Here is a 12,912-nt window from a genome sequence, read left to right as displayed (position 1 = left end):
ATACATACTTACTTAGAAATGTATGGTACTAAACATGCAACATGCACAGAAACCATGAAATGTGAAGCATGAATGGAGAAGGACATGTAATTACACCATTGTTGCGTATTTCATCAAGCTATGATTTGAAAATGCTTAGTGTAACCTATTATTATTAGTCATGTCCACACAGAATATGGTCTCTCCAAAAGATGCTGACTATAATGCTTCAAGATCTAACTGAAACATGTAAGTCCCTAACCTATTGTTTATTTGTTCTCTCCTGAATAAAAAAATAAATACAAAATTATCCTGATCCTACCCATTACATGACAGGTTCAGTGATTAGAGGACACCTCAAGAACACCTTGTACACTGCACAGACCAGACTGTCATGTATTTATCAGGTATCAAGGTAAGACCCAGATGCAGACTGTCGAAGTAACACTGTTTTTTGTAGCAACAGGGGCAGGCAAAGACAGGTCAAGGCAGGCAGGGGTCGAAAATCCAGGTTAATGCAAAGGTACAGGACGGCAGGTGGACTCAGGGTCAGGGAAAGGCAGGGTTCTGAAATCCAGAGGTGGAGCAAATGTACAGGACGGCAGGCAGGCTCAGGGGCATGCAGAGATGTCAGGCAGGCGGGTACAGGGTCAGGACGGGCAAAGGTTGACTCATCGTTGTCGGTGATCAGGCCTACCACTGTTGTGTCATCAACAAACTTAATGATGGTGTTGGAGTCGTGCCTGGCCATGAGGGAACAGGAAGTACAGGAGAGGACTGAGCACACACCCCTGAGGGGCCCCCCTGTTGAGGATAAGCGTGGCGGATGTATTGTTACCCACCCTTACCACCTGGGTGCGGCCCGTCAGGAAGACCAGGATCCAGTTGCAGAGGGAGGTGTTTAGTCCCAGGGTCTTTAGCTTAGTGATGAGGTTTGAGGGCACTATGGTGTTGAACGCTGAGCTGTTGTCAATGAATAGCATTCTCACATATGTGTTCCTTTTGTCCAGGTGTGAAAGGGTAGTGTGGAGTGCAATTTGAGATGGCATCATCTGTGGATTTGTTGGTGCAGTATGCAAATTGGAGTGGGTCAAAGGTTTCTGGGATAATGGTGTTGATGTGACCCATGACCCCCTTTCAAAGCATGTCATGGCTACAGACGTGAGTGCTACGGGTCGGTAGTAATTTAGACAGGTTACATTAGTGTTCTTGGGCACAGGGACTATGGTGGTCTGCTTGAAACATGTTGGTATTACAGACTCAGACAGGGAGAGGTTGAAAATGTCAGTGAAGACACTTGCCAGTTGGTCAGCGCATTCTCGGAGTACACATCCTGGTAATCCGTCTGGCCCAGGGAATGTTGACCTGTTTGAAGGTCTTACTCACATCGGCTGAGGGGAGCGTGAGTCGCTCGGAACAGCTGATGCTCTCATGCATGTTTCTGTGTGACTTTCCTCGAAGCGAGCATAGACGTTATTTAGCTCGTCTGGTAGGCTCGTGTCACTGGGCAGCTCTTGGCTGTGCTTCCCTTTGTAGTCTTTGTAGTCCACATTTATCCGCTCAACGTCAGTTTAGCTAATGCTGGTTCAATTTACCTTGACTGTGTTCGGGCGTTAATTAAATGACTATGTCTCCAACAAAGCATTGGATTGTTTACATGATCCCTGGTCACTCTCACAGGACTATCCTTTGAGGTAGGAATAATTCTGACTAATTTGTTATCAGAGGCGGCTCAATGCCTAGCCCTCACAGAATTAACACTGGTAATGGATTTTAGCGTACGCGAGTCAATCAGATGTAAATGGCCTGCCACTTGGGGATAATGATGCTAACATTTCCCCTGCTTTGATGTTCAGCAAATGACCTTGATTCCCAGAGCATTGATCAAATCCACTGTGAGCTTGTGACACGGGCGGAAGGGGGAGGGCTGAGGGTATCCATGTAAATCCTCATATTCTGTAGTTCAAGAGTTCATCTATAATTCATGTAATAATACATAACACCGATTGAGTTGTCACAACTCTGACTTGTGATGTGAGTGGAATGTTTTTCCTGACAGAAATAGAAAACCGGGGAAAACATTAAACATGCTATGGCTTGAAAATAGTGAATAATCTTTGTTTAACCTGTGCTCACCCCAAAAACATGTCTGCCAGTCAAGTGCAAGTGCTATGTAGTGTGCGTAGAGGGTCACACTTGGCTGGTTTAGGATTGATTTTAGGATTTTTTCAATGTGTATTTCCAACGTTAGGTGATTGAGACAGCATTAGCTGACAATGTCATGAAAACAATGTGCAGGCTTGAATGGGGCAGAAGGCCATGTCTTATTGTGATTCTGAACGATCAGATAGCTAGCAACAATGGTGGAGTTTGTTTTGCATGGCCCGGTGCCCTGGGTGGGTGAAGTTTCACTTAAGGACCAATGGAATCAGTGTTGCCAACTAATTTTCAGGGTAAGTTACTAGAAGCAGGTTGATTTGTTGCTAACAGTTGCTAAATTACGTTGTGATGTCATTGCGTGATAACATAAAACTACGTCATTAAGTAGAATACATAATAACGTTACTCAAATTGACTGGTCATCTTGGCAAAAAATATGATTTGATATTTGTTCCGGAACACACTCCCACTCTTTTCTGTATTTCTGTCTGTACAATTTTGATTGAGACATGTTGATTGATGTTGTAAGTTCTGTTCAAGATCAAACATTCGTGACCAACTATATTCATTGGGTTTGGCTCGTTGAATCCGTGCTACTGCTACTGCAGTCAGTCAACAATGATTTGCAATTTGCTGAAATTGCTGCTGGCCTGCTGCTGCCTGTGCACCAGCTGAGCGCCTGCTGGTGACCTCACTCACAACGCACTTTTGCAGCCAGGCACGTGTGTTGTGACAGTGTGTGACAGAGAAAATCGTTTTTGTGTCATTTAGAGGGAAAATGCATGCATTTTAGGTGCTAAAAGTTCCAAACAAAATGTTTAAAGTAGCAAAATTTGTTGCAAGGTGCTGTTTGAAAAAAAGTTGCCAGGGTAGTCTGAAAAGTTGCTAAATCTAGCAACAAAATTGCTAAGTTGGCACCACTGAATGGAATGATCTAAAATGACCAAACTCTGTTTACCTGGGGCACCTGGCCATGCAAAACGAACTCCACCATTGACAAGAAGCTGCTCTTTGGGGAATCATTATTGATCACATGTCTTGTTATGAGGTGTTAATATGGCAAAAATGTGCTAGTTTGCTAACCAACAACTCTAACGATATATTTGAGAGATGTGCTCATTGTGCCAATATATTTATGTTTTCATTAAACATTTGGAAACAAAATATATTTTACAAGTTGTCAACAGTCTAAGCCTACCCCAAAACTGTGCACCCGGTTGTTTTGTTGCTAAACAACCAACTGTCCATAGTGTTATGACATCACGTGATACATGTATAATAAAACATAAACATTTTGTTGTCCAAAGAAATTTTGTTTTGAAAAGCAAACTGTAAGCTAGCTAGCCTGACATTTAAACTTATAGCCTTTTAAACAGCAATCGGTCGACAGTATGGGAGAAAAGTTGAGCCACCCTTGTTTCTAGGACAACCATAACTACCAATTGGATACCACAAAATTGGGGAGAAAAAGGGGTAAAAAAAAAAAGCTGCAAAAAAACAATGGGCCTCAGGATCTCGTATCTCTGTGTATTCAAATTGCCAACAATAAATTGCAATTGTGTTTGTTGTCTGTAGCTTATGCCTGCCTATACCATAAACCAATCGCCACCATGGGGCACTCTGTCCACAACGTTGACATCAGCAAACCACTCGTTCCCACGAGGCCATACATGTGGTATGCGGTTGTGAGGCCGATTGGACATACTGCCAAATTCTCTAAAACGATGGTTAAACAAACATTAAATCCTCTGGCAACAGCTCTGGTGGACATTCCTGCAGTCAGCATGCCATTTGCATGCTCCCTCAAAATTTGAGATATCTGTGGCATTGTGTTGTGTGACAAAACGGCTCATTTTAGACTGGTCTTGTATTGTCCCCAGCACAAGGTGCACCTGTGTAATGATCATGTTGTTTAATCAGCTTCTTGATATGCCCAACTGTCAGTCAAGTGGTTGGATTATCTTGGCAAAGGAGAAATGCTAACAGGGATGTAAACATTTATTTACACAGAAGTTTAGAGAAATAAGCTTTTTTTTGTGTGTGGAACATTTTCTGGGATCTATTTCAGCTCATGAAACATGGGACCAACACTTTACATCTTGCATTTATATTTCTGTCCAGTATATATTTTCCTGAATGTAAAAAATGGCTAAATTTACCACACTCTCCCTCTTATTTACAGGCATTGTCACAAATATTGATGTTCATTGCTTTGTTTAAATGTGAAAATAAATATGATGTCATGTTCTACTTGATCCTTGAGTCTTCTTGGGTGTTGGCACACCTGTATTTGGGGAGTTTCTCCCATTCTGCTCTGGCTGGGCCACTCAAGGTCATTCAGAGACTTGTCCCGAAGCCACTCCTGTCACGCCTTGGTCATTGTATTTTGTGTTTTCATTATATATTTGGTCAGACCAGGGTGTGACATGGGTTTATGTTGTTGTATTTCGTATTGGGGTTTTTGTATTATTGGGATTGCGGCTGAGTAGGGGTGTTGTATGGGCTTGGCTGCCTGAGGCGCTTCTCAATCAGAGTCAGGTGATTCTCGTTGTCTCTGATTGGGAACCGTATTTAGGTAGCCTGGGTTTCGCTTTGAATTTTGTGGGTGATTGTTCCTATCTCTGTGTCGTTTCACCAGATAGGCTCGGTCACTTTGGTTTTTCTTTTTACTTGTTTTGGAAGAGAAGAGAACGAGCGCCATTCTCCTTGCGGAGATGGTTCTAAATACATCAACACGGTCGGTCCCTGGGATTGGGCTGGCCAACACGATTCGGTTAGCTTTTTTTTTTTTTGTTTTTGGAAGGATAATATTGATGGGGATTCTAAAGCTGACGGTGAAGGACGTGTTTTGTTTCCAAGGCAACTCGTTGGAGGGAGCATACGACGTGGCACTATATACAGAGGAAAAACACGATGATATCCTGAGAAGGGCAAGAGCAGTGGGAGGTGAGAGGCCGATGTGCCACTACGAAATAACAAGCCTGGCGAAGAATAACTTTAGGGTTGTAACTGTCAACATTTACAACCCTTACGTTAAGGACGAAGAGGTGAGGGCTTTTCTGGGGAGATACATGGATAACGTCTCCTCAGCAAGGCACCTCAAAGACTCCCTTGGGTTTTGGAATGGGAGGAGAGGCTTCCAGGCCCTCCTCAGAGAGGACTCAAAGGGACATGGTGGCTACCTCCATCCTCCTGCTATGTTCTCCCTAGGGGCTGACAGGGGGACGTTGTTTTATGCACGTCAGCCCCCATTTTGCAGGCGCTGTATGGCCTACGGTCACATTTTCGCCTCGTGCAGAACAAGAAAATGCAGATTTTGTGCATCTGAGGATCACGAGGCGAGGGATTGTGACAAGCCGAAGATGTGCCATGGGTGTGGCTCGTCAGCACACCTGTGGCGGGGGTGCCCGGCCCGTCAGAGGTCATATGCGTCTGCGGCTGGGGGGGGAGCAGGAGCGGGGGATGGGGGAAGAAGAGGAGGGGAAGGAAGCACGCCTCATGACCAGAGTACAGGTCCAGAGGGGAAGGCCACAAGGAAGGAGGAGGAGCAAGAAGCGGCGGATGGAAGAGAGAAGGAAACGGAAGGCACGGGAGTAGGAGAACCAGGAAAAGCGGCGGAAGAAGGCAACCGAGTGGAGGAGCATGAGAGAGAAGAAAGCGAGGGAGGAGTGGTGGAGAAGGAGACGGTGGAAGAGCAAGTGGACTGGGGGGAAAGTGCCCTGGTGGAAGAGATGAGGGGTATGGTGGAGGAGCTGGCGGGGGGGGGAGGGTGGTATCTCTCCACTGCCGCCATCACCAAAGAAGAGTATGAAGAGGAGGGTGCGATTGGCCGACAGTGAGGGGGAGGGGATGGCCAAGAGAGTGATGGGGGCGGGAGTAACCTCTGTGTTGCTGCTGGTTTCCCCAGGCCCTCAACTTCTGTTGGGTGGGGACACACCTAACAAGACTCAGGACTGGGTACAGGAGGAGGTGGGGAGTTTTTTGTTTGGGGACTCAGCCTCCCCAATTTTTTTCCAAACCAGCTGCAACACTGGGGAGGGGGAGGATTGTGGGTGTAGACCCAGGGTGCAGGGCACCCCGGAGCCAAACACTATTCCTGCATCCTGGGATGGTGTGATAGAGGAAGAGGGGGGGATGTTGGGATTACGGATGGTGTTCTCACCGGTAGATATGGAGCAGGGGAGCATCGGGTGAGTCTCCTGTTTTTTTTTTCTGTCTGGGTTTCGAATTTGAGTGTATTACATGTTTTTATTTTTTCATGGAGTCTAATTTTACTTTTGTTAGTTTAAATGTAAGGGGTTTAAGGGATTTTGTTAAGAGGAGGGCGGTTTTTAGTTATTTGGAGGGTGTGGGGTTTGATTTTTGTTTTTTTACAGGAGGTTCACCTGAGGGATGGAGGGGATGTTAGTAGGTTTAAGAGGGAGTGGGACAAGGGGGAGTCGGTTTGGGGTGTTGGGGGGTGCACTCATCGGGGGTAGGGATTTTGTGTGGGCACAGGGAGGTAAAAGTGGAGGATTCTTTTGTGGTAATGCAGGGTAGGGTTATAGGGGTGGATGTCACGATAAGGGATTGTAAATTTAGATTAGTGGTGGTGTATGGGCCACAAGTGGTGGCAGACAGGAGGGAGATGGTGGACTGTCTGACGCCCCTGTGTTTCACAAATAGGAAATTAGTGATAGGGGGGGGATTTTAATACAGATTTAGGAAGAGGGGGATAGCAGTGCAGGCGCCATTGCCAGGCTAATGGCTTGCCATGGTCTGGTAGATGGTGGTCTGCACACTACTCCGAAAATGGACGGTCCTACATGGCGCAACTCCAGGGGGGTTGAGCGGAGGCTCGACTATATTTTTGTACCCAGGTCTTTGGGTAAGTTGTCTGGGCGGCTGTTGCCTGTTTTCTTTTCGGATCACGACGGGGTGCTCCTGCAGGTGGGGTCGCCAGTCTGCCTCTTTGGTAGGGGGTACTGGAAGCTAGATCGGGATGTGCTGGAGGAGCAGGCTTTTGTTGACGGGTTTTATGGTTTCTTTTGGAGGCTTGAGGGCCTCCGGTCCATGTGCGAGGGGGTGTTAGAGTGGTGGGAATTAGTTAAGGTGAGGATTAGGGCTTTTATAATAGGGTATTGCAAGAGGGAAAAAAGGGAGGAGAGGAGGGAGGTGGATCGTATCCAAAGGTTAATTGAACTCGAATACGAGGCAGGCAACCTCGGCGGGTCGTTTGACTGGGAGAGATACGCAACCCTAAAGGCGCAGCTCAGGGAGTTGCAGGAGCGGAAGGCTCGAGCTTTCCTGGAGCGTGCGCATAGTGGCTTTCTAGAACATAATGAGACTTGTTCTGCTATGTTCTTTAAGTTGGTTAGGGCAAGACAGAGTAGGAAGGTAATGCATGGTGTTAGGGAAGAAAATGGTAGTATAGTTAGAGAACCAGAGGATATGGTAAGGGTGACAACTGATCATTTCCAAGGTTTATTTAAGGAAAGGGAAATAGATGTAGAGCAGGGAAATGTGTTTTTAGAACACTTGTCCAGGCGGTTGCCGGAGGACATTAGAGAAGTGATGGAGGCCCAGATCTCACTAGAAGAGGTTGAGAGCGCTCTTAGGAGGATGGGAAAAGGGAAGGTGCCTGGGATGGATGGGCTGCCGGCTGAGTTTTATTTCAAGTTTTGGGGTATACTTGGACAAGTGGTCCTCGAAGTCTTGAAGGCCATCCTTGAGACGGGGGTCCCGGGGGGATCAATGGCTGTTGGTGTGCTGTCACTTTTATATAAGAAGGGGGAAGTAACAGACCTTGGCAACTGGCGGCCGTTGACCATGCTGTGTGTAGATTACAAGTTACTTGCAAAGGTTTTAGCAGACCGGTTGCGCACAGCCCTTCCCTACGTCGTTCATGAGGATCAGACGTGCGGGGTAGAGGGCCGCTCTATTAGATGGAACCTACAGTTAATCAGGGACTCCATCGCTTGGGTTGAAGATAGAGGACTGCCTTTAATGGTAGCAGCGCTAGATCAGGCGAAAGCCTTTGATCGCGTGAATAGAACCTTTTTATTCAGAGTGTTAGGTCGATTAGGATTTGGGGAGAAGTTTATAGGATGGATTCGTACATTATATGTCGGAGCGGGGTGCCGAGTTAGTGTAAATAGTCACTTGGGTGACGTTTTTGACCTCTCGTCTGGGGTCAGGCAGGGGTGCCCACTCTCGGCTCTCCTCTTCGTTCTGTACATGGAGCCTCTGGGGGCTGCCATTAGGGCAGACACAGGGGTGGAAGGTTTGCTGATCCCTGGAAGCGGTGGGCTGCGTGTTATGATGACGCAGTACGCCGACGACACTTCCTTGCTGTTGTGCAAGGACTCGTGCCTGACAAGGTCCCTTGCCATCTTTGGGGATTTCACCCGAGCGTCGGGAGCAGTTCTGAACCATGCAAAGTCTTCCGTCAAGTTTTTCGGAAGATGGCGCGGTAGAACGGATGTGCCTGGGGGGTTATCTCTCTGTGAGGGGGCCCTGAGGATTCTCGGGGTCCATTTTGAGACCTCCGGCTCAGCGACGCTAAACTGGAACATGCGTATCGCAGTGGTACAGAGGAAGCTAGAAATGTGGAAAGCTAGGTATTTGTCTTTTATGGGCAAAGTCCTGGTCCTAAAGGTGGATGTGTTGCCGTCTCTTTTGTATTTGGCATACATCTACCCATTGCCGGCTTGTCTGAGGAGGCCTCTAGTGAGGCTTGTGTTTCAGTTTATGTGGAGTGGCAGGTGTGAGTGGGTCGCCAGGGCACGCATGATCTGTCCCATCGGGGAGGGAGGTAGGGGGGTACCACATTTCCCCCTCAAGCTGGACACAATTTTTGTTTCTTTCTTGTTAACGGAGCTTGCTCAGACAGTGATACACCCGTCCGGTTACCTTCTGCGGGTGTTTTTCTCGTATCAGGCGAGAAACATAATGGTGTGGTCTAACACGGGTCCTCGGGCGGAACAGCTGCCGTGGCACTTTGGTCATGCGGCCAAGTGGCTGCGTGCGCACCCTGAGGTTGAAGTTGCCCGAGTAGGTTTAGATCATAGGCACCTGTACGAGGAGGTCAGAAAGGCAGGGAGTCCGGCGCCTGTAGTGGGCATCTCGGAAGTGGTCTGGGAGGGAGTGCAGGTGCGGGGTCTGGACAACAGGCTCAAGGACCTGAATTGGTTGAGCCTTCATAAGTGTTTGCCGGTACGTTCCATCTTGTACCGGTATAGTTTGGTGCAATCCCCCACCTGTCCAAGATCCTCTTGTGGCAGGGAGGAGACTGTGTGCCATGTCTTTTGGGACTGTGCCTTTGCCGGAGTAGTATGGGCTAGGGCACGGGTGTTGTTAGGTTTGGTAAAGGGGCTTTTGTATTGACGTGGGCCAGGTTAGAGAGGGGTGTAGGGAGAGCGAGAGGGACGGATAGGGACAGGTTTCTGCTCTGGCTTCTCATGAGTCTCTTTAAACGGGGGCTGTGGGAAGCAAGGCAGAACATGGTGAAGACAGGGAGAGATTGGGGGGTGGAAGGGATAGTGAGGAGGGTGGAAGGAGATTTGAGGGGGAGGATGAAGAGGGAGGAGAGGAAGTGGGGGCAGCATGCTGCTCGGGAGAGGTGGAAGGGGGGTTTAGGGCTGGGTGTCATTTAGATTTGTAAGAGGATAGATTAGGGACGGGGAGATAGGGAAAGGTATTTTGTAGGGTGACGGGGAGGGAAGATGCTCCCCTGAGGTTTTGTTTGGGGTTTATGTTTAGTTTAATTAGTTTGTCCCTGCCACTAAAAAACTTCCCCAAAGCATAAATTCTGACACCACCATGCTTATTGGTCACATACACATGGTTAGCAGATGTTAATGCGAGTGTAGCGAAATGCTTGTGCTTCTAGTTCCGGCAATGCAGTAATAACCAACGAGTAATCTAACCTAACAATTCCACAACTTACTACCTTATACACACAAGTGTAAAGGGATAAAGAATATGTACATAAATATATATGAATGAGTGATGGTACAGAACGGCATAGGCAAGATGCAGTAGATGGTATCGAGTACCGTATATACATATACATATGAGATGAGTAATGTAGGGTATGTAAACATTAAAATAAGTGGCATTGTTTAAAGTGGCTAGTGATATATTTTTTACATTAATTTCCATCAATTTCCATTATTAAAGTGAGCTGGAGTTGAGTCAGTATGTTGGCAGCAGCCACTCAATGTTAGTGGTGGCTGTTTAACAGTCTGAGGTCCTTGACATGGCTCGGGTGGTTGTTGTCCTTGATGATCTTTATGGCCTTCCTGTGACATCCTGTGACATCGGGTGGTGTAGGTGTCCTGGAGGGCAGGTAGTTTGCCCCCGGTGATGCATCATAGGGATGTTGCCAGGTTTCTTCCAGACGTGACACTTGGCATTCAGGCCAAAGAGTTCAATCTTGGTTTCATTAAACCAGAGAATCTTCTTTCTCATGGCCTAAGAGTCCTTTAGGTGCCTCTTGGCAAACTCCAAGTGGGCTATCATGTGCCTTTTACTGAGGAGTGGCTTCCGTTTGGCCACTCTACCATAAAGGCCTGATTGGTGGAGTGCTGCATAGATGGTTGTCCTTCTGGAAGGTTTTCCCATCTCAACAGAGGAACTCTGGAGCTTTGTCAGAGTGACCATCGGGCTTTTGGTCACCTCCCCGATCAAGGCCCTTTTACACGTTTTTGCTTTGTCATTATGGGGTATTGTGTGTAGTTTGATGAGGAACACATTTAAGGATAAGGCTGTAACTTAACTAAATGTGGGAAAAGGATAGGGGTCTGAATACTTTCCGGATGCACTGTAGGATCTTAATTTGATCACTCTTTTGTTGCTGACAGTTTCCCTGCATTGCAGGAAATGCAAACTTTTAGTCTATTCAAGCTACAAAAAATGTTAATGTTGCTGCAGGATTATTTTCCTTCTGTAGCAAACACTCAAATTAAGATCCTACAGTTAAATATCCATATAAGGTCTCAGGCTGTCCTTACACTCTGAGAGTATTGTAATGGAGTCCTTATCAATTCCCGAGATTGCATAGCAGTTCAGACGTCTTTTGTCCTCTTCTTGTCGTGTCCTGTATATATATATATTTACAACTTTTTTTCACATACATTTTATTTTTATTTTCCATCAACTCATCTTCAAAACACTCTCCTGCAACCCGCCTCACCAATTTATATTTATAAATAAGTATTATTTACCTCAAATCTGCAATCCTCCAAGAAGCTAGCCAGAAGCTAGCCAGAAACTCCAAGAAGCTAGCCAGAAACTAACCAGAAGCTAGCCAGGAGCTAGCTAGAAGCTAATCAGAAGCTAGTTCAGAAGCTAGTTAGCTTCTTTACTGGCAAATCGTTAGTATTCAGCTAACCACGGTTTGTGCTCATCAGCTATCCTTTAGCTCGAAAATCTATCGCCAGTTTTTGTACGGCGCAACTCGGAACGGAACATAACGGACCAATTTTTCTCTCCATGTCCTTGGATTTCAACTGCTCTCTGGACATTCATTCCCGGATCTCACAGCTAGCTAGCTGCTATCCGTGTGTCTATCTGCTCTCGTCGATTCCGGAGCAAACATCAATTACTCCGGAGCTAGCCAGCTCCGTCAATCACTCCTGAGCTCCGTCAATCACTCCTGGGCTGCAGTCACCTATCCGGACCCTTTTACTGCCTACGCGGAGCCCCACCGGGCCTTCACAACTGGACTGCCGACGTTATCTACCCGAAGGAGATCCGGCTGGCTCCTCCGTCGCGACGTTACCTGAACGCCCATCTGCGGCCTGCTAACCGTTAGCTGTCTTACCAGTTGCTCTCAGAATAGACAATCGGACAATTTATTTATTTTTATTATTATTATGTTTCTTCTTGGGCCTCTATAACTATATCTATTGTTTTTATTTTATTTTTGTTGTTGTGTGATTTGGACTAATCCCCTCTACCACACGGAACCCCACTAATCTATTGACGGAACGCAAGAGGTAGCTAACAACAGACCTCCATCCTATGCTAGCTTGCTACCGATGTCCTGGCAAGCTGTCTAAATCGCCGTGACCCCCAAACCAACCACTCAACTCACTGGACTCTTTTGATCACTCGACTAAGGATGCCTCTCCTTAATATCAATATGTCTTGTCCATTGCTGTTCTGGTTAGTGTTTATTGGCTTATTTCACTGTAGCGCCTCTAGTCCTGCTCACTATACCTTATCCAATTTATTAGTTCCACCACCCACACATGCAATGACATCTCCTGGTTTCAATGATGTTTCTAGAGACACTATCTCTCTCTTCATCACTCAATACCTAGGTTTACCTCCACTGTATTCACATCCTACCATACCTTTGTCTGTACATTATACCTTATACCTTTTATCGCCCCCAGAAACCTCCTTTTACTCTCTGTTCCAGACGTTCTAGACGACCAATTCTTATTGCTTTTAACCGTACCCTTATTCTTCTCCTTCTATGTTCCTCTGGCGATGTAGAGGTGAATCCAGGCCCTGCAGTGCCTAGCTCCACTCCTATTCCCCAGGCGCTCTCTTTTGATGACTTCTGTAACCGTAATAGCCTTGGTTTCATTCATGTTAACATTAGAAGCCTCCTCCCTAAGTTTGTTCTATTCACTGTTTTAGCACACTCTGCCAACCCGGATGTTCTAGCTGTGTCTGAATCCTGGCTTAGGAAGACCACCAAAAATTCTGAAATTTTAATTCCAAATTACAACATTTTCAGACAATATAGAACTGCCAAAGGGGGCGGTGTTGCAATCTACT

This window comes from Oncorhynchus keta, chromosome 11, assembly GCF_023373465.1.
Source record: "Oncorhynchus keta strain PuntledgeMale-10-30-2019 chromosome 11, Oket_V2, whole genome shotgun sequence".
Lineage (NCBI taxonomy): Eukaryota > Metazoa > Chordata > Actinopteri > Salmoniformes > Salmonidae > Oncorhynchus > Oncorhynchus keta.
This window is presented reverse-complemented; position numbering follows the sequence as displayed.